Source organism: Echiichthys vipera, assembly GCF_963691815.1.
Source record: "Echiichthys vipera genome assembly, chromosome: 19".
NCBI lineage: Eukaryota > Metazoa > Chordata > Actinopteri > Perciformes > Trachinidae > Echiichthys > Echiichthys vipera.
Window position 1 is genome coordinate 1,178,886 of NC_139844.1, and position 23,329 is coordinate 1,202,214.

The window sequence follows — 23,329 nt, forward strand, 5'->3', positions numbered from 1 at the left end:
TTATCAGGCTGTTCCAATAAGTCTGTTAGGAGTCTCCAGTTGGTCCAAAATGCTGCAGCTCGAGTACTAACTAAAACAAATGGAAGAGAACATATTTCTCCTGTATTAGCCTCTTTGCATTGGCTACCTGTCAAATCTAGAACAGAATTCAAAATCCTTCTCCTTACCTACAAAGCTCTTATTGGTCAGGCTCCGTCGTATCTTAAAGAGCTCATAGTACCGTAATACTGACTAGATCGCTGCGCTCTGAGAATGCAGGGCTACTTGAGTCTCCAAAAGTAGAATGGGAGGCAAAGCCTTCAACTACCAAGCTCCTCTCCTGTGGAACCAACTGCCAAGTGTTATTCGGGAGGCGGACACTTTCCCCATATTTAAGAGTAAACTTAAATTTGGTAATAAAGTCAACAAATGTTGTTATTTTTAAGCTGATTTTGTTCTGCTTAATGATGCTGCTATAGGCCTAGTCTGCCAGGGGATAATACTTTTCGTGTTACTCTGAGCTTCTCTCCTCTCTGTCTGTATCATCCATGTCTCATCAATGCATGTTACTAATTCAACTTCTTCCCCGGAGTTGTTTGTGCTTTGTCGTCTCGCAGGTCTCTGCTGATCGTGGTGGTGCCTGCTGCCATGGTCCTGCATGATGCTTCCTGCTACTATTATAACTATTACTCATATATACTATCACTAGTCTTATAAACTATGGAATTTGTAGCCATAGAGGCACCATCGGTGGTATGTCTCGCTGTGTCGTAGCTGCTGTTGCCGCTGCTTATCATTGATCATGTTTGCCACCATAATTAATATAATTTTTATATTCTATCACCTTAGATGTGCTTGTTTCTACTATTCTGCTGTATTAACTGCCATAACATATAAGTCATATTCACATTACTATAGATAGTATTATAGTTACTGGAAGTGTGTCTGTCTCTGTCTTTGTGTCTTTCTTTGTCTCTTTCTGTCCACCAGTCTGTCTTGTCCCTCTTTCTCTCTCCTTTTCTTCCTCCCCAACCGGTACAGACAGATATCCGTCCTCCATGGAGCTGGGTCTGTCCAACGTTCCTGCCTTTTATAGGGAAGGTTTTCGTTGCCACCGTACTCACCGGGGGAATTGTTGGGTCTATGTGAATAAGTCATAGAGTGTGGTCTATACCTACTCTCTAAAGTATCCTGAGATAACTTAAGTTATGATTTGGCACTATAAATAAAATTGAATTGAATTGAATTGAATTGTGTGTGAGTGTGGCTGCTCACACGTCTCTGTGGGAGAGAATAAAAAGTACATAGATGAAGAGATTGTGCACAACTCTTAAATCTCGAGGCAGAGTCGAGTCTCAGGTCACATTTGTGTGCGACTTAAGTGCAACTCAAGTCTGAGTATCAAACTGTGAGTCCCCATCCCTGGCGCATCACTGTGGCGAGAAGAACTAGGATGTTGGACTGTGGATCTGGACTATGTAAATACCAATCCAGACAGTTGTTAATAGGGATTATCCCTTAAAAGAAAGTGGAAACTGCTCCATAACTTACACTCAAGTCATGGAAAGGCTGTTTTGTAAATTATCAGATTGCATTTTGAGAAGCTTTGCTGGCAAGTCGACACAGATATTCTTTTCTCTGGTATATTAACATATTTGAAATGCTTTCCATCATTTCCTGGCATATTAGTGCCTCAAACATGGGGCAAATGAATCAGCATGGTCCCAGACAGGAGGTCTAAAGCATAGCTTACTGCGGGACAGTTAGGTTAGTCTCAACTGCTGCTGCTGCAGTCTAATAACATTATCCACTGAGCCAGTACAGTCACATGGAGACTAACATGAACACTGTGTCACTGTGCACAATTAGGGGGGGAGGACTCCTGCCAGGTGACTGTAATTACACTGGGGTGAACATTATTTTAATTGTAATGATCAAATCAGGCCACAGCAGCGAATGTCCTTGGAGCTGTACAAGGCAGCAAATGTCAACATTGATGGTGATAATCGGGAGGTAAATGGAAGCCATAATCCAGAGTGTACATCACCATGTAAAGTTCAAATGAAATCCACAAAGCAGAAGCCTTTTCAACCACAAAATACATACTGTCATCATTGAATGTAACATGCAGATGATATTTTTGGACGGGTTTCATTTCCTCCCGTGAAACTATCTGCTACCCCATACCCTCAGAGTAGTTTTTGTGGCAGTGTTGGTGAGTGCGATAGTACATCTATTCATCAGTCTGTATGACAGCCTTTAATACTTCATGGTATGCATTTTTTTTCAGATTTGTACGGTAGAGATACAATGGCCAGTCGGATGCACAAGCGATCGCAAGACATTTAAGCAAAAAGCCTTGCACTATAGCCTTACTAGTGTGCAATGGATCAAATTAAGCAATTATATAATGTCGGATTTTGGCTTATATTTGGCAGTACCAAATATATTCAGTGGAGAGGATTGGGCTCCAGTTTATAGGTCAAGCTTTGAAAAAGCTAAATTCCCCGTAATGCAACCATCTTTTCTTTAACCCTGCCTGGCTAACAGCAATGTCTTTCAAACTTCATGCCACCAGTTTGTAGGTTATTGCAGGGTTTCTGCAAGAGCGTTAGTCAGGCAAAGGTAGCACATTGACTTTTTTTATTTTATTTTTTATACATAATAATGAATTATTTGAGGACTTCCAGCCAGGATTTAGAATGAATCATAGCAATGAGACAGCACTGGTAAAAATTACTAATGACCTTCTAATAGCTTCAGACAAAGGACTCGTCTCTGTACTTGTTTTACTAGATCTTAGTGCAGCCTTCGACACTTTTGACCATCGCATCCTGCTACAGAGACTGGAGCATCTAATTGGCATTAAGGGAACCACATTAAGCTGGTTTAAGTCGTATTTATCAGATAGATCTCAGTTTGTACATGTTAAAGTGTAAGTCCGGCGAAAAATGGACTCCATAGTCTTTTTCTGCATGAAAATACAGCAAATAAGTCTTTGAGAAATTTATCGTTGATCAACCCTGTATGGAGAAATCCTGGGGAGATGCTAACAGCCGGGAAGGGCTAACACTGAATAGCTCTGGACAGTGCGGTGAACTCATCCAAAAAGGCATTTTTTTTTAACCACTAATACTGCTCAAAATAACAGCAAACCTCTGCAGTAGCATGAGAAGAGTCCCTATACAGAAAACCAAGCACCAGCAACGTATTTAGTGAACCCAGAGTTTATTCAAAAATACTGTTTTACAAGTCTGTGCCTTACCAGTAGGGCCATGTTGAAAGGTAGCCCATACAACTTGATTACTTTGAAAATGAAAAAAAAAGGAAATTAAAGACTAGTTACTTGACTTAAGACATGAAGACTCAAATAACCTGCCTGTGTTCATTTTATGTTTTAAATTTAAATATTTACAATGTTCAATGTTGACATTAGAGTGTCTGTGTATAGTGTCTGAGAGGGCTGATGTTAACTACAAATTTACCTATAATCTGTTCTCTAAAAACTCTGTAGCTGGCTGATGTTAGCTTGATAACAACTGATATCACTTTTCAACCCAATTACCAGAATAAATTAAGAATAAATTAAGAAATAAATGAGCTCAACTTTTTTGTTTGAATCCGTTTTAATTTTGTAGTCTTGTAAGTATTTCACTTTTAAAGTAATGGGGAAGTACTAATAGTGTGTCTTTTCTCTTTATAAAGACCAGATACTGCAGGTGACCAAATCTTGGTGGTAAAACGTAACTTGAGTTTAAGGGAATTGTAAGAGCCTTACAATTTGATTCCGTTTTTATTCTTTAGGTCGCTATTTGATTTAGATTTAATTCGATATTGATATAAATGCTTCGATATTGATTCAGTAATGAGTGTAGATGACATAAAATACACAAATAAATCATTAGAATACCTTCTGATAATTGGTAAATGATCATGTGTGCAATATTTGTACTGTACTGTACTGGTAACAGCAATTAAGAGAAGATAGTAGTTGCATTATTATTGCTATCAAAATTACTTCATGATCGGGTTCGTAGGATGTACAAAAAGTCAGCACAGAAATTGGAAAAACGGTGAACGAAAGTCGGACGCAATACTGTCATGGACTGGAAGTCGAACACGACACAACACATTAAAAACACCGTTACGCCTACAAAAGGTGATGGTTAGGCAGGGTTAGACATGAAAACCACTTGGTTAGGATTTGAAAAAAGGCCGTGGTTTGGTTTAGTACGTCCATGGCATGAACTCCACCTGGACATGGACGGCCACCACCCGGGAAATGAACCCTGCTCGCCCGGGTGAAAGTCCTGCTGCTGCTGTTCGGCCGTCATTGTGTTTGAATAAACAGTGTTTGGTGACTAGGACTTCATTATTATAATGGAAAAAACAATTTCAGGATTTCCTGAATAGATATTGAATTGGGAAATATTATAATGCAATGCATTGATGAATAGATATTTTTACCCACCCCTACTTGACTTGGGACTTGACTAGTCCTAACTATGGACTCCGCTTGACTTGACATAATCTGGTACTGGCCCAAGAACAAACGACGAGGATTTACTTGAGACTTGGACCTAATGACTTGAGTCATATTTCTGAGTAGCCTACATTATACATTTAATGGACAATAGGTGGTCTCCTTTAATATTTATCAAGAGATGGTGCTGATCATGCCCAGAATGGTGCTTCACTGCAGGACGAAATGCAGACATCATCAGAGAAGTGTTAGTGTTTCATTACAAGCATCAATAGTGATATCAGGCACGGAGATGGATTAAACTGTGATTTGTCTATCTGGGCCATAACAGACAATGTTAATGAGTATGGAGCCCCTCATTTTTATCGAATGTCTCCCTGGCTAGTCAGCTATTACACCTGCCTCTCTATTTCTGTCATGCCCTTACTTAACAGTCATTAATTAAGACTGGTCTCAATGTTAAAATGTGGTTTATTAATTAAATTAAATTAAATTATCCAGTTTTGGTTGTGTGAAAAAAAATGTACATGGTTTTCACTGAACAAATGATCTGTGGTCTATCACTGTTATGTTCCAACTTCAGTATGATTGCATGGTTGACCTCTATGGCTTATGACACCATTGCAAAACCTTTTGAATACCAATACATGTGCTCTGTCATCAAGACTTAAAACAACACTGTTTTTGTTAGTTCCTGAAAGATGTGTTTTTCATCTGGAACTGTGGTATCAGACAAAAAGCATGCTGTTCAGGCTCTATTAAAAAACAGTTATCAATTCAGCAGAGACACTTCCACTTGACTGCCAGCGTTCAGCAAACACTGTTAAATCACAAATACATTATTTCTAAAGGAGAGGCCATTCTTAGTAAGAGGATGGAGGGTGTGTGTTTCTGCAGTGGTGAAGAGTGATGAATCCAAAATCTAAATCTTGAAACATAAGAAAGAACACTAATCCTCCAGTGTGGTGAGATTTTCCAGGTGTTTGAACAAACTTCAGCAAGTCTCTGAACACCTTGAAGATGAATGTCAATGGTCACATAGATAAGGAACATCACTGATGTTTTGCATTAAAGCTGAAGTTGGTAACTTTCTGTTATGTTTTCTACATCTACTGTTCCTTTCTGCTCCCAGAGCCCTCTCTGTCTGCTCCTAATGACATCTGCTAGTTTCCACCGCCCGAAGAAAAACAACCTCTCAAAAGCCGAGGAGTCTCTGACTCAGTGTCAATGACTGCTCTGAACTCTGAGCAAACTGTGGAACTGTACTGTGTATGCATATTTCTTGCATAAGTGTCGAAAGTGTTTTTAGATTTTTTTTTAGTTACTGTTTATCTGTAAAATAAGAAAGTCAAAAACAAAACCATGCCCCACCCACCAACTGACTGGCAGTTATTGAAGCGGTGTCAGAGTATCCTTTACTCTGCTGTCAATCAGGTGCATTGGATCTACTAGATGACATTTGGAGCATACAGAGAGAGGTCGAACCACATCACTTTTTTTTTACAGATCATCTGTCTTATTTTGCTGTCAGGATATAGTGACAGTTTCAGCAAATATGAAAAAAAAAACATTAATTTTTTTACAGAAAGTTACCAACTTAAGCTTTAAAACAAGCAAGAAAACATCATCCCTTAAGTAAATTCCTCCACCTAAGATTGTACGTTATGGTTGAAGCTGAGCAGTTTTTTGGGGGGCTTTCCACTCTGATCACAGTTATTCACTAACATTCATGGCAGACGCTCCTCATTCTCCACACTGCTGATAAGGTAAACAACCCTTCAGAAGGTCACTGGGTTGCTGATATTGATCCTGAGATAATTTATGCAAGAAAGCCACATCTAAGACACACTGCAGATGCTCACTGGTCTCTGCTGATCACATGCTGAGGAATGTTCAAGCATAATGAGGGAGTTTTGCAAGATTTACTGTAGGTACACTTTCTACAACACAATGGTCAAGGAAGTTCAAGGTAAAACCAAAAATAGAGGACATAGTCATCTCAGGCTGCAGCTGGAGTCCATCTATACATGGATCAAGTGCTTTTCACTCCAGAGAAAAATCAATACAGCCTCCCTGTGCTTCGATCGGGGGACTGAGCAAAGACAACACAGCATTAATTCAAGAAGGCAAGAAAGCATGGGGTATTTATGCGCGAGATTCAACCAGACTCTAGAAATGTTGTCTGACCTGAGAAGGGATCTTCTGAGTCCCTCCTAAACCCAGACACTGATGAATGGGACTGGCTATGAAAGAGAGCATCTGCACAGCTCAGAATGCACTTGGAGCGCTGCACAGACCTGTATCTATCTGCAATCAGCCTAATTAACATCATAGCTACTTCATCTCCCAGCTATGGAAAGGTCCGGGCAGTGACCTCAACCACATGAATCAATACTCAAACCGATGCTAAGATTTACCTTTTAAAAGAAACAATTAATGAGGAGTACAAGCTACATATAAACCATCAAATACACCTGGATTAAATACAAAGAAACTCATTATCAGAACAGCCAACATCTGCATTAAAAATGCATGGAGGCTTATGTCTCTGACATCAGAAAAAAGCAAGACTACAGGGTAAAATCTTGAGTACTACTTCATTTTCATTTAAAAACACATATCTTTTGTTAAGTTGCATTTCAGAGCCCCCAAAACGTTAAAAGACTCCAAATCAGTGTGTTTCACCACCATTACCTCTTTATACTCGTGTTACTTTTAGCAACACTTCCAAGATTTTTTTTAACTGCAGAGAAACTCACATTCTGCTTCCTGTTAACACCGGCACGCACATACCCAGTGCACTGCAACAAGTAATTGATTAGATCGATTAAAATGAATAACAAAAAAATAGTTAGCAACAAATGTCATCATTGATTAGATGGGTCTATGTTATGATGCATGGCATAAAATGTAGCTTTTTTCTTTTTATCCGATTAATAATTGATTAATGGAAGTGATTATCAACAGAATAGTTGATTATCAAAATAGTTGTTAGTTTGCAGCCCTAGTCATGTTGCATGTGTTAATATGGGCCAAGATTATTCCTGATACAGAGTTAAAACGCTTTAAGGATAAAATGGTAGTAGTGTGGATGTAGCCTTAGCCAGGTGTTTGAGGACAAGTTTGTAAGAGTTGTCTTCAAAGCCTGGTGTCACTGTGGTGTCTTGCACCTGTATCTATCGCAACAAAAACACTCAAGGAGCTATTAATAGATGTATCCTGCTGACTAATCCCTCTAAGACCCGCTCACTTTGAAAAACAACATCAAGACAAACAGGATACAACAACACCCTGGGCAGTTCACTATGTGGCCAGATAAATTGAACTTAAGCAAAGATATGCTATTATTTTGTATTGCTGAATTGCAATGAAATCCTGTTGCATCAAACCAGACTTGACTTTAGAAAAAGAATTAAGCACTGAAAGTGTCAGCTGCTAGCGATGTTAACATTACCTCAAATAGGCATCAGCACTGATCCAGTCATCTCGATATTCCAGTCTTTGCTCTGACAACTGTCAAATGTCTCTCACTGTATGTTACAGACAGCATCTGAACCTATCAGTGTCTGTGGGTGGTGAGTATGACTGAGCAAGTGAGCTATGTGTGAGTGTGTGTGTGATAGTTGTGTATGTGTTTGTGTGATGGCATGCCAGAGTATTTTTGGGCCCTGCCTGCTTAAATGCAGCTTGCATGAATCATGACTTCCCACATAGTAGGTCAGTGAGCAGGGGTGAGTCATATTGCTGTCTTATATGGTAACACACTGCACATGTGATAGAAACACTGGGGTTATCTATAGACTGGGCTCGCTGTTTCAAATGTCTGAAGCAGAGCTGCAGCGTCTCAGCTCTGTCTCAGTGTTCAGATATCAGATAATAGAACACATTTGTCTTTGTTTAATCTGCCCTTTGATATGCCTAACACAGTTCTTTGATATTTGTGAGTGTGATTTTTAGTTTTGAGCAGTCTGTCCAACATTCTGGTGTGACTCAACATGACTCAGACAGATTTTGGTTTTCATGTGACACAGCTTCAGCCTCAAATGTAACACAGCAGCCATACATTACTGCACAACGTAAATTAGTCACCACAAAGACAAATATGGACCAAGTCTTAGACAGATTCTAGAAATAATAGCAGATGCTTATTGCATTTCTACCTCAAGCCTGATATTAGCACTGACAAGGTAAACATCCACTAGGGCTGTCAAAACTGGCCAAAGATGACTCATAGATATTGAAATATATTTTAACCTATTTTTGCGCATTGTGTTCATAAGAGGGCAAAGCAATACAATGGGAGACATAACCACTTGTATAGGTACATTTATTTCAACATAAACTTTTAAAATATCTACACATCACAAAATAAACATTGTCCCATACCATAAAACTGGAGAAAGGAGCCCCGTAGCAAGCTAGCTACCTATCCAGCCAGCCACTAAATGAATAAAATTTAACAACTTAATGCTTCATCCACATACAGCGAAAGAAAGCACCCACATTGCTATCACCAGATGAGACAACTGGTTTCTGCAACCAGTGTAACATGAAGGCATGGTGAAATTAGCAAGCTAGTTAGCTAGCTGGCTCTCCACTGAACTGTGGTTGATACAGAGTATAAGAAAAAGGTGACCAGGAGACGCACATATTGCTCGTCTCCGGCATCTGCCTTCCTCAAATTAAGTAAGTTAGGTTTAAATTTAAAAAAATAAATCTAAACCTCTTCCTGTGTGATTGACTGAATCAACAAGGAAACAAGTGACACCTCAGTCTGCAGGTACAGAAAACAACCTCAGAATGGAAGCGAAACACCTCAAAACAATCACTGAAAAGAGGGAAAGTGACCTATAAGGTACTGAATTGGGACATGTGTGTTTCCCAGTAGCAGCAAGATAAGGAGCAGATCTAGTGCTAATTAGGCCAGTGATTGGCAGGTCAAGGGGCTGCTAGCATGATTGTGCCCAAGACTGGATTATGTGCTGCATTATTAATGGGGTCGGGTGGAAACAGATGGAATGAATTGAGTGGGGGGCTGGGTTGAGATGCAAGCCTTTTATCTGAGACAATAAATTCAGCGCGTGCATGAAGTTGAAATTCAACCATCAGTTTTCACAGTGCTCATGGAAAAAAGACAAGTGGAAAGTCTTCCCACAGGAAAGAGTTGACACAGAGGCATCGCCCACATTAAAACCTTCACAACCCATGTCTGAATGCATGTATGTGTGTTTGTGTGTGTGGGTGTGTGTGTGCAAAGCCATGTGCGTGTGATCATGTATGTGAGTGGGCTGGAAAATACAACTCAGTTGATATGGCAAAGAAAAGCACTTCTTCATACATCTCAAGTTTAAGAATACATGCAAGAGCTCCTGTTGTAGCAACATGCATACACCTACAAACCCAAAGCAATGGTATCCAGCTGAGATCGAAGGGCTACATGAGGAAGATGAAAGACAACATCTCCTGATGTGACTGATGTAAAGGCGCACTCACACTGTCCATCTGTGACGTGCCCCGGGCTTTAGGGTACTTGTCCCCCCTTCCCTCTCCCCCCGCCGGCCAGGCCAGTTTGTACTCACACTACCTGGGCCTCGCGCGAATGCTTCTTGCCTGTCCATACCTCATCACGCCGTAACACGTCACACGCATTGATTGACGTCATCGCAATGCGTCGCTTTGTTTACAAATTTTTCCATAGACCTCAGAGTTTTTGTGCATCTTGTCTGACTGTTTTTGAATATTTTCATCTGACCAAATCTGCAGTAAACACTCCACCTCAGCATTACACCAATGTGAACCTTCGCCGCCATTGTTTTAAATGTCCGCGCATCGTCCGTCTTTTAAAAAAAAATGTTTTATGTCCGAACAGGTGCACATAAAATGCCGTCAGAGCCGCCGTAGGCCTCATGCTCGTACATGTGTAAACGCGCTTACAAAAGCCCACCTCTCCCAAACGCTCTGTGGCCGTCAAGCTGGCCGCAGTTAGGCGCAGTGCGGTTGCACTCACACTGGTCAAACGATCTAGGCTTTACCTGTAAAACCTGTTTGGGCACGGTACGGATGGAGAGTGTGAGTGCGCCCTAATTCCTCGCACACAAGCACCAATTCAGCCATTCAGGGCTCGAGCTGGACGCCATACTGGTGCCTTTTCTCATGAAATCCCTCCTTGTTTATTTGTTTGTGTGCTGTTGTCACGCCTTGTTCTGCAGTTCTAGCTGCCGTGCGAGACCACACACAAGACCGGAAGGACAGGAGTGGGTCCTGCCTGTCAGCCATTCACAAGCATGCTTGCTTAACAATACAGTTCTTGTTTTCTTGTTTCACGAAGCCCAAAAAGGCGACAATGACACCAGCATGTCTTAATCTGACTGATGAACCTTGATCTTTTGAGGAATGTATGGCACTCAATTGATGAGGCACATAGCACCTGGGCTGATAAACAATAAGTACTGAATCTGAAATCGACATTGGCTGCAGCATATGTGCCATCAATTAAATGAATCACACGGCAACCTTAGTTGTAAACAAATGCCATGCAAGAGCAAACTGTAGCACTTCAACAATAAGTTGATTAACTTATTGGTCGAAGAGAAGAAGAGAAAATTATTTTCAACTATTTTGATAACTGGTTAACCGTTAAAGTAATTTCTCATGCAAAAATCGCTCAAACATGGAGATTTCCTGCTTTCCTCTGTATATCACAGTAAATTAAATATATTTGGTTTTTGCACTGACTAAGCAAGACATTCAAAGACATTGACTTGGAATTTGAGAAACTGGGCTGGACATTTTTCATTTTTCTTTGAAAATTTTAGAATTATTAGTTGCAGCCCTAGCAAACTGATCTCTCATTGGTCAGAAATCTTAGGGGAAAAAAACACAAGAAAAAAGGTATTTGACGTCATTTCTGCTCCAGGTCAACCCATGACTCATTTTCTCTAGCTTCTTGATCTTCGAGCCAAACGTTAGCTTGGATAAGAGGCTGTCTGCTGTAACCATGTGAACACATCCTGTCATGCAAAGTGTGAGTCTTCTTCTCTCTGTTTTATGATGGATGCCCAAACTTCACTAAATTAGTGGATTTAAACTTACTGAAGTGGAAACAGGACTTTTTCACAGCATCATTAAACCTGTTTAAGGCCTGGGACAAAAAAACATTCTAGTCTGTATGTTTAGGTCATATCTCCATGACAACACTGGGGGGGATTTTTTTGTACCAGGCTAGTTTTTAGTCTATTGGAGGTTAAAGTGTATGAATAATTAGGGGCATGGCCTCTTGAGTGACAGTTAGCCTCTGGCCGTCACTTCTCCTCAGTTGGATGAGTTTTATTCCTCATCCAACTGTGATTGCTGTGTTCATATGTTTGCCCAAACAGACCGATCTCTGAGGGGAATCCATCCAGCTGTCTCTAATTATACTACATGACACAGACCTAAGGCAGTACAACAGGAGTCTACTAGACCCAATTAGGCTGACCCAGCCCGATTGCTGTCAACAGTCAGGTCAGGTCAGGACCTGCACCTGACAGTCTGTCTTCTTACTGCTTCAGTAACAGTATGAATTCACTGAAAAAAATGAATCTGTTGTAACACAAGAAAAGCCAAAGATTTTAAAATCGATTTTCAGAGGACTGATGCATGAAAACTCTGCCTAATGAACCTGCCTAAAATGAATGACATATAATACTTGTACTTATGACTACTGTCTGAGTGCTCACATTGTGCTCCTTGGCAGTCTGAAGAGTGTAACTATCTAGCAGACTTTCACCTCGCTGATGGGCCTGCTCTAAGGTAATTAGTCAGGTCACATAAAAACCTGTATGTCAGTCAGGCAGTGCATGCGGAAGGATCTGCTGAACAGCCATCGCTGTCAGAAGATGTGAGAAGCTGCAACACATTCACATGTTCCAACACTTAAAGCTGAGCTTCAAGCTCACTCACATTACCACGCCAGAGAACGGCTATACCGGGTTAGATGACCAACTGGCAGCAGCAGCCACCGAGAGTGAGCTAATTTAAAAAGCGATGTGAGGGTGAATACACGGAAGGGGACTGGACTGTGTGATCGATTGGTGTACTAAAGAGATAAGTATACACATACAACCCCAATTCACATGAAGTTGGGACAATGTGTAAAACGTAAATAAAACCAGAATACAATGATTTGCAAATCCTTTCACCCTATATTCAATTGATTGAATACACTACAAAGACAAGATATTTAATAGTCAAACTGATAAACTTTATTGGTTTGTTTTTTTTGCAAATATTCACTCCTTTTGAACTTGATGCCTGCAACACATTCGTTTGGAACCTTCCACAGGTGAACAGGTTCATTAGAAACAAGTGAGTGTCATAATTGGGTATAGAGGGAGCATCCCCGAAAGGCTCAGTCATTCACAAGCAGGGATGGGGCGAGGTTCACCACTTGAATAACTGCGGGAGCAAACAGTCCGACAGTTTAAGAACGTTTCTCAACAGTCCATAATATCATCCAAAGATTCAGGGAATCTGGAGAAATCTCTGCATGGCAGGGCCGAAACCCAACATTGAATGCCCGTTACCTTTGATCCCTTAGATGGCCCTGACCAGCGTCATTCTGTAAAGGATAAAACCACGTGGGCTCAGGAACACTTCAGAAAACCATTGTCAGTTAACAAAGTTCATCACTACATCTACATGTACAAGTTAAAACACCCAGAAACACCATCGGCTTCTCTGGGCCTGAGCTCATGTGAGACAGGCTGATGCAAAGTGGAAAAGTGTGCTGTGGTCTGATGAGTCCACATTTCATATTGTTTTTGGAAATCATGGACGTTGTGTCCTCCCGGCCAAAGAGTAAAAGGACAATAACTGAGCACACTCCATCACCTGAGGTAGACTGTGATGCAGTTAAAAACTCTGCTAAACGGTGGCTAGTAAACCTTGAGATTTGTTTTGTCCAAGACTCCTCTAAGATCCATCATGACATTTGTGCAACAACAGCCAACCAACGGTGACACCAGGTTCATCTGCCAGAGAGCACAAGAGTTAAATATCTGCAGCATCACAAGAGAACACACAAGAGATATATTGCAGTATCAATGACCTTATAATGCACACAACCTCAGTACCTGTTTCCACTCGTCTCTCTTTCTCTCAGTGGTTCCTTTAACCACTGTGCTCATTTCACAGAATGACTGCGTGACTGAGCACGACAAAATGACATCACAAAAGGAGTCCTAAATCCAGCATTGTGCCATTTAAACATGCTTGTAGACTGTGTCCTCTTCTAACAGACATAATTTATAATATACATATATTACATTATCTACAGTAAAGCATCAGTGAAGAGCATGTATCATAGGTCAGTCTGAGCTGTCAAAGTACGCCAACTCAAATCCAGACTGCCTCGAATCAAGCGCAAGGGCACCGAATGAAAGGTTATGGTTTCAAGTGTGCGCAGATGTGACACAGAGTGGTTTAGTGGCTTTTGGGCAGCAGTACTGATGACTCAACCCGATAAGAGAAAGCAATGCTTATTTATTGGACCCCTTTTCACGTCTAAGCATCACAGCGGAAATCTTCGCAGGGAGGAGGAACCGCATCACCAGGGAACAGTGTGTCAAATGTTTGAGTTGTTTGATTTTGATCACTTGGTTCCAAAACATAAATGGGGTCATACATACATATCAGACACAAAAGAGAAAGATTCCATCAGATTTCTTTAAAATGCTGAGCCAGTGTGTCAGTCAGCAGTGATGTCAATCTGGTACTATTTAAACCTGCAACATCAACATATTTTCATAGGCTGGCAGAGAGAGCAGCCTCTCAGTCATAAAGCTCTCCTGAGTAATGTTAGGAGCCAACCTGTGATTTATCTACACATGGGTGGGACAGCTGTGTCATGCAGCCATTAGAGCAATCTGTTAAACACAGTGTTGCAATCTGACTATTATTGTGTGCTGTGCACTTTTACATTACAATAGTACACAGTCTGCTTGAAGAAACCCTGGCTGCTGCATGCTAAACACATAAAAGTACAAGTAACATCAAACCTATTCTTATCAATAGGGCTGTCCTTCATTGAAGAAATCTTAAGTCGACTCACACTTGTGCCATTTTGTTGACTCATCGATTAGTTGATTTTATCAACAGATCTGTAAAATGGAGTTTCTCAACAGAGAATCATGATCAAAGCATCACTTTAAATCTTGTGTTTAGCAGAGATGTGCTCAGACGTTTGTTGGAAATAAATAATTCAGCATGAAAAAAATGATTTCAAAAAACTACTAATAGGTAAAACAAATCTTAGTCAAATGACTTTTAGGTTTAGACCAATATGACGATGGCAGCCCTACTCAACAGGTTTGTATAATATCTTAGGAAACACGGTGTTCCGTAAAACGGCAACCAGGATTTGGCGTGAAGGCAACAAATGATGACAGTTAAGTTTAGGCAACAAAATGTGACAGTTAAGTTTAGACAACGAAAGGTAACTGAAGTTACAGTACAGTTGCAGCACTAAATATGTGGATAACAGATGAATCACAGTGCATTACTTTGTGAGGACAGCCAAAAGACCGCTGAAATAACTCAGTCACTGTCTGGTCACAGTGAGTCAATACTGAGAGAGCAATATTCATCTTAGGGATAGTTTCTTTTGGATTTAAACACTGAATGGTAACAAGTTCAAAGAGAAAGAGCAGTGCAACAGCAGGTGTGTGTTTTTGGATGGCAGAAATCTGAACTCACATGAACACTGGGAATCCTGAGCACAGCTCAGCACAGTACATACTGTGATGTACTGTATATGCGGTGGAGGACAACTTTCTGAGGGATGTGTGATTGATTTTTCCATCACGGCTGGAAATGACTAATCCAATAATCAGTTGAAAACATCTATAGGCAACAAACAGCCAGTCTATTTGTTTTCACACATCGATCCACTTCTGATGGAATTTATTTTGTCTCACACTATAAAAACGGAGCAATGACTTAAACAGAAATGCTCATCTAAGTCTTTGTTAAACATCTGATTCATCATCCGTTACAGTCTGGTCTTTGCAATGACTGCAGCTTGTAAGTGTTCTGCGGTTTGTTAGTGTCATTATGGCTGAGAGAAGTGACTTTGACTCATGAGAGTGTTCATATATTAATTCATATATATAAAGATAAATACATAAGAGTTGCATAAATACGTGATAAATATGACTATATGACAGAAGCCATTTAGTATTCACTTGCTGGAACTCCTTTCCTGCATATACAGTAAATGTCCTTTTCAGAGCAAACATGAAAAGAGGGACTGAGGGAAATGATGCTCTGTTTTAAGTCAATCACAGAGGTAGTGATGTTAATCATATGTAAATGTTTTTTTAGTGTAGGTGGTTTAGATTTTCAGTTTTCCATTACAATCATAGAGGTTTTCTGTTTCCTTGAAACCTACACTAAACTAAACATTGGATCAAATGACAAAAAAGGAGTTGCAGACCTACGTTTATGTCATAACACCCAGACTATAAAAACACTGGCAAAAGCTAAATATTAATAAATAATAGTATATGGCTGGAACATTCATGGTCACTGAGCTTAATTATGGCCCGGTTGGTAGTCAGTCTGTGGTCAGGTCTGTAACGTCAGTTTGTGGATTAAATTAAAATGTCTGTCTGCGATTTTCAGTCATGATCACAGTAATATTTGTTGGGCATAACACGTGCCACTGATCTCAGACAAAAGGCCTCTGCAATACAAAAGAAATACTGTAGAATAAGAGGAGGAGGCCATTCCCATAAAAACTAACAAACTGCAGCAGGAGAGTCAGAGCCATGATTGTCTACCCTTTTGTGTTGCTTTCGACAACGAAAATTATGACGAAATATTGTCTTCAACGAACCTTTATCACGTGAGGAAAACTAGACGAGACGAAACGAAAAAATGCTGGTCATGTGACGATAACTATAATTAAATATATAATGCAATGTTGTTGACAAATAAAAACAAGACTAAATGTGGTTTACAAAATAAAAACTGTGCTAAAAGGAGACGAAATAACGTTGTTTCGTCTCGTTCAGTCATGTTGTTATTATTATTAATATTATTATTTTGAAGTTTTTCTGTTTCCTGTGTCTTGCATCTGGGTGACGTCACGAAGATGCAGCTGCTGTGGGTTAGCGTTAACGACAAGAAAGAAAGAAAAATGAGAACGAAGTCTGACATCGAGAAAGGGACCGAAGGTCGGCCAGCCTGGGGTCGTCTTTGGGAGAAAAAGAAGAAACACTTTCATTACATAGACGTGGAAAAGAAAACGGAATGTATTGTGGAAAAAGATGGGGAGAAATGCGACAATCACAGGAAAAAACAACACAAATCTTAAGAGACATTTCAGGGCATCCCATAATGAAATTTAGGTAAGTCAAGACATTAATGTAACGATACTTTCTGTTTTAGAAAGCTCATGTGACATGCTAACTCGTGAGGCTACGGTTAATGTGTCGGATTTTAATGCTAGCTTAGACATTGGCCACTGGAGCTGAAAACAAATGTGTGTGACTAGCGTGTGTGTGTGTATATTTGTTTGTGAGAGAGTGTAAGATGGGTCTTTAGTCCCTACCTGACTCACTCACTCTATAAGAGCACTAAGCATCCCTTGTTGGCCAAATACTTTCACTAGTTTTGTCATTTACACTGAACTGAATTTGGCATCAACATGACTTTGAAAAACTTATTGTAGACCCGTACATACATGTAAACAAAAGATATTTGCATGGGTTTGACTAAAAGAAAATGTTGGTTTCGTCAATACTACTAGGTACTTTTATTATATTGATTAAATATAATTGCATTACAAAAGAGACTAATATACAATTTTCTTTGACTAAAACTAGACAAAAATAGTCACGGACAATTCTGACTAAAATAAGACTAAAGTGCTCAGACTTTTAGTCGACTAAAACTTGACTAGACTAAAAAGAATATCACCGTGACTAAAACTAATAAAGACTAAAATGACAGCTTGACACAAAGACTAGACTAAGACTAAAAGTAAAACAGGCCGCCAAAAACAACAATAGTACCATTGCATCGCAAAGAACTGTGAGCGTTGTAGTGGGTTAGCGCATTCTATTTCTATGGTAAATGCACAGTGCTGAGTGCTGTTTTCTTTTTTTGAAGGCATACAGTTCAATATACTGTACGTTTTACTCTTAATGGATATTATTTGGCCGATACTGACCTATCACAGACACATTGGTATGTATTGGTATCGGTGTATACACATATTTTCAGATATTCTCTGACATGAAACCCTTTTTTACAGAACATATAATGCAGAAAACAATGCTTAGGTGATTTAGAAATAATGTCGTTTTGCACGGTCAGCAATTGACTGATACTGAACATACAGTGCTGATAACTATTTTATTTGTATTTATTCTTTATTTTCTAAATGTTCTTTCTAGAATTGGTTGAATGTCATCTTGTACAATGCATAATAATGTTAAATATTCTTTGAAAAAGTTATAAGAAAATAGCCTCCTGGATGCCTTTGCAGAGTCATATAAGTGCAAATCCACATCGATAAGGTCTATTCTCATTTCTGCTCACAAATTCACCGGTCACCATATCTGTAATCAGTGAATTTTGCACTAAAATCGACATTGTTCTCAAAAATCCCATATTGGTCAGGCCTTACTAATACCCCTTTTCAACCAAGACACTCGGAGGGCCAGTTCAGAGCTGGTTCCCAACCTGGAACCAGTTCTTCCTGTTTCCACAGACAGAGAACCGGCTCTGTCAGGAAAACTGGTTCCAGATCAGCACCAACTCTTTGCTGGTCTAGAACCACCCCCAATTGTTGTTTTTTTGGTCAAAATTAACAACTTTTCTAAAGAGACATGTCTTCTTTAGTGTGCTTAATCAACAGAGAAACACAGTTTAAGTTCAGTTTTTTTAAAATGTTAATTCACAGCTATACACAATAACTAAACACAGTTCCTTTCAGAAAATCAAAGAACTATTAACAACTCGGAAAGCAAACATAAACCTGTACATGTCTGTTGTAACAGCAGTTTTCATTGAACACAGCTCCAGCTGCACTCCTTTGAGTATGACGTTGACATAAATTGTAAAGAAATAAATGGATCATTCCTTTTAACTGCATTGTGATCAATTGCAGGTAGTCTGTGCTAAGAATCAAAACGTGTTAGATGATTACCTTTCTTCTCAAACGAAATCATCCATTGTATTCAAGACAAGCAGTACAAATGTGCCCACCGTTGTTGCTGTTGTTGTTGTTGTTGTTGTGCTTGAAGTGGGCGTTAGCATTTCTGAGAAAACCTCAGACATATACAGTGACATAATGACGTGACTCTCTTGGCTCTCTAGTCTGTGGAAAAACGGGTTCTAAGAAGGTTTGCAAGTTAAACCAACAGTAAACCAGCTCCAGCCCAGCACTAGAACCAGGTCTGGGTTGGTCGAAAAAGGGTATCAGTGCACCAGCTGTTACTGCCAGAAAAATCCCTCTCCGTGTGTTACAAATAATAACTGTAGCAGGAAAAACCTACATCTACACTCCTCAGTTGAGCTGGTAGCACCCAGTATCTCCAAAGTCCCTGTCCTCCTCCACTCTCACTTAGCCTACAGCCGAGCACAGAGGAGGCCAGCCTTCCTCTCAGATCGGCCCTGTGGAAAATGCAGACATAAGCTGCTGCTATTTGCAGATGAGAGACAGCACTGGCTGAAATGATACGTTGGGCTGTGGGAGGACATTGGCTTTTCTAGTGGCACACAGTATTTGGAAGACATGGTTGATGTACATCTGTGCTCGAGCGTCCTGAGCGTTTTAACTTGTCTGTGGCCGTGCAGCTGCCACACAGTGGACACAGTCTGAGAGAACGCCACTCTTTAGCTCCAAACAGGGCTAAATGGCCCTCCTTTATCCTGCCGCTGTTTTCTGACCGAGGTCAGCCTCTCTGCGCAATGCAAATACTCCCTGAAACGCTGGCAGACAGGGCCGCAGAGAAATTGCCATTTGTTTGTTTATGGTTCAAATTGTGCACTAAGTCCTCATCGTAAGCGGCTATTTTTAGCTGCCTAATCCTTCAAAGAATTCATAATGGGCCAAACAGGCCAGATGACAAAAATAAACATAAAAAGCTTAATGTTAAAGAGCACACTAGGTTTATGTCTCATCTGTCATTATTTTTGTATTTTTGTATATATATATATATATAACTTATTATGGAACATGAGAGCAATTTTGGGACAGCAACCATGCTGATTATGTATGATGAATCAAAGGATTTCAAAAACAACAGGTTCCTCATGGTGAGCATCTTATTAATCTCTTTCAGAAGTGCTGAACATGTCTCACACAGATCCTGGACATTCTGCCCAGCTAAGCAGTAACTGTGCAGCTAATCTGCTGAGGTGGGTGGGGTCAAACGTGACCACACACAGACGGCATGAACTCCCCCCTCAGGCTTTTATCAGGAACAAACTCTACTCTAATCTTGTAGCTGTCTAGAATCCTGCAGACATCAACATCATTATCTGCAATTCCTGGGATCCACTGCTGTGAGCCAATGGGCACTCCACAACTCCACAACAAAACATATGAGGCATGTTGATTTCAACATTTACACATGATGACAGGTACATTTTTCTCAATTGTCTTTTTTCTTTCTTTTGATGTAAGAACATATTCACAGGTGCTCTCCAGGTATTGTACTGGGTATCAACTTAATCACAAAATTAAGTACCAGTAAGGTCAATTTCTGATTACCCTTAAAGCATAATTCATTACAGCTTGGAGTTTTTGGTATGATTTATATCGAGGGCAGTTGCTCAGAACTGGAACCAGAAACGTCAAAGTCCAAAAGCGCAAAGATGTAAACAAGCCAACAGTTATTCCAGATGATCAAAAAACACAAAAATGTATGAAATCAAGCAATCTGATTGGCTAATAGCCGTGATATGATAAGCATGTCTAATTCTTTTATTATTTTAACTGTTTGTCAGACTAACAAACAAAGAAACAAAAAACTGTTACAAAAAGAAGCATTTAAGATGAACATTGATCTCTTGAGTGGCCTTACTATGGAAGAGTGGATTGAGCAATTTCCATCTCCTAAAAAAAGCAGCATGGGCAGCAGGCTACAAAGAAACGCCATGCAATGCTAGCTGCATCTGGTCAGCTGGATCTAGCAGATTCTGCTGGCTTGGGAGCGAGGGAAGCTCCTTGTAAATGCAGATGACCAGCCTGGTCTCACTAAAAGGCGTGTGAATGACACGCTATTTCTCTTAAGCCATCTCGCGTATAATTACAACGCATGTCCTGTTTTTTGCGTGTCATTTCACGCCATGTAGTCTCAATTGACTTGTATAGTGCAGAGATTGCGTTGTCATTTCACGCACAAATGTCATTGAGGGAAAACCCACGTGTTCGTATTTCTCCGCTACTTTCCGGAGAAATACGAAGTGGTGGAGCTTTCTGTCAGAGGGTTGTTTTTAAATCAATATTTCATGTGAAGGATGGCTGAAATAACGGGCGTGAAATGCCCTAACCCTAACCCTTACCCTAACCCTAACCCAGACCCTAACCCTGGGGAACTACGGGCGTTAAATGACACGCGAAAAGCTTAATATGCGTAGACATGCACGCGAAAAGTCATGCAAGTCATGAAAAGTGGCGTGCTATTTATACGCCCTCCCATGAGACCACGTTGAGATGACAGCACCTTAAGTGTTTTAATTGATAAAAAGACATAAATAATTTTAAGTTCCACGTTCTGTCATGTAATATTTTATTCCATTATTTTTGATGATGTTTTAGTTTTCTGCCATGGTATTGTTTCAGTATCGATATCGGTATATTTTGGAAGGTATCATACCTCTAAGTCATCATTTTGGTATCGTGAAAACACTACTGTGTAAGATGTATTAGTGTGGAATGAGTGCTGTTCTGCAAGTAGGGATTCACCCCCAACCAGCTGATCTCTGTGCACTCCACATGTGATGTCCTCCACATGTCCCAAACTCCTCTGCCTCGCTGCTCAATATGTTCTAATATAAAGCCAGACATAGACGCACAGCTCGATAACGCTGTGAACACACGCATGCCTCAGCCACTGTATAGAGTGCGAGTGTCATCTGGTTTAACGCCGTTGGAGACTCTTCTGTGTCTACTTCTCATCATGCAGAAGCATTGACCGAGGTCAAAGATCCAGGTCAGCCCAGTGGCCAGGAAAAAAAAAATCTGGCAGTGTACATTTATGCAAACAACAGATATGTTGGATCTCAACCATTGGAACTGAATCTGATTAAGGGCAAGACGGACTTTTGTACACTATTTTGCCATATTTTCTGCTTTTTGCTGAATTGTGCAGTGAGTTGTGTGGCTTTGTGGATTGATCACATTTAGCAGTGACCCCACTCTAAAGGAGAAAAATTTCACGTATGAATGTGTTGTTTAGTCTCAATATGTTAGCCTCAATCTGGCTTTGGAATAAAGAATGAAATGAATGCAGAGGTGATGTGAGGACTTGAGGTGTATTTTAGGTGCCAAAATTAGGAAATTGAGTAACTTTACTCTGACTGCAGACAGCCACTTGACTTCAAGCGTCAAGGGATTTTGGATTGGACTTGTTTAAGAAGACCTAAAACACCTCTGGTTTAGTTTTGCACGGTAAAACGTTTCTAAAAAGTTTCTAATCTTTCTACCGTGCCATTAGAAACAATACTAATTCTCGTTTTACTAGTGTCTGTACTTTGTGTGACAGCCAGGTAGCGTGTCTGTGTGCAGCTTCTCTCTGCTTCATCACTGCCTGCAGCCAGAGTGGGCGTGGTTTCATAATGTTAGTTACAGAGACAGACATGGCTGAAAGTGGCAGTCCTCCTGCCGACCGTCCTAGGCTTATTTATAAGCAGACGCAGAGAACGAAAAGGTAGCTGACAGTGTCAAGCCAATGGACGCCACACAGCCCGTCTGTAAACGAGGCTTTAAATCGATACAGACCAAAGAAGTCAACATGTCCAACTTGGAGAAACATGGAGCTGACAGACATGAGGGCTTGTTCAAAGAGTTCAGAGAGCTGCAGGTTAGAGATAGATAACAGAAATATCCCCCTTATGTAACGTGAGGTCAAGTGAAAGTTTATTTTGTGAAGTGAACTTTTTTCACCATCAGAGTTGATCGAGGCAGTCAGGGCTCAAGCTAACTGTTGAACTGTCTGATGTGGTTCACACTGTTCACACTGGAGACATTAACTTTACCAGAACATGAGCTGGTGTTCACAAGTATGCTCAACACCACCAGTTATAAATTATCGATTTTAAGTCTGTACTGATAATATAATCATAGCATGTACATTTTTGTCAATCATTTATAATATCTATAATAATTTCTAGCAGTATAAAATGGTGTGATTAGAGCACAGCCCTCCTTCAGGTCTGGGTCATTTGTGTTGTACTGTAGTCACTACTGTAGTTTGCAGGGTTTGAACTTTATCAACAGGAAGTTCAAATTGAAAATGTCCCATTTGTGAGATGAATAAAGGATTATCTGATTTTATGAATAGCCAGATTTACTTAGTAATTTATGTTCATTATCCTTATGCTGAATAAAATCGTAGTTAATGTGCTGGTAATTTTTTTCTACTGCAAGCTTTTAATGGCATCAGGAATGAACAAATGAACAAAAAGACACTTACAGAGATTTATGTAAACACATTGGCAGCTAAGTATCAAAACTGAAATGATAATAATGTTCATTATAATAGTATCGAACATAAGCATAATTTATCCATATTTGACCCACCAGTGTCATCTCATATTTTATTCCATTACTTTTGCTAATGTTTTAGTTTTCTTCTTTGGTATCGTTTCAGT

The 23,329-nt window shown here is 40.1% G+C and overlaps 1 protein-coding gene across 2 annotated transcripts in view; it reads right to left on the reverse strand.

Annotated features, from left to right (window-relative positions):
- The window catches only part of bach2b (BTB and CNC homology 1, basic leucine zipper transcription factor 2b), a 157,781-nt gene that overhangs the window by 74,617 nt on the left and 59,835 nt on the right, over positions 1–23,329 (reverse strand). The window contains exon 1 of one of the 2 annotated variants that reach the window (XM_083934710.1): positions 7,917–7,984. The exons of the other annotated variant lie outside the window; for it this stretch is intronic. The gene's annotated coding sequence lies outside the window, so the exon portion shown is untranslated. Of the gene's footprint in view, positions 1–7,916; positions 7,985–23,329 lie in introns of those variants that run through there. 2 annotated transcript variants of the gene reach the window in all.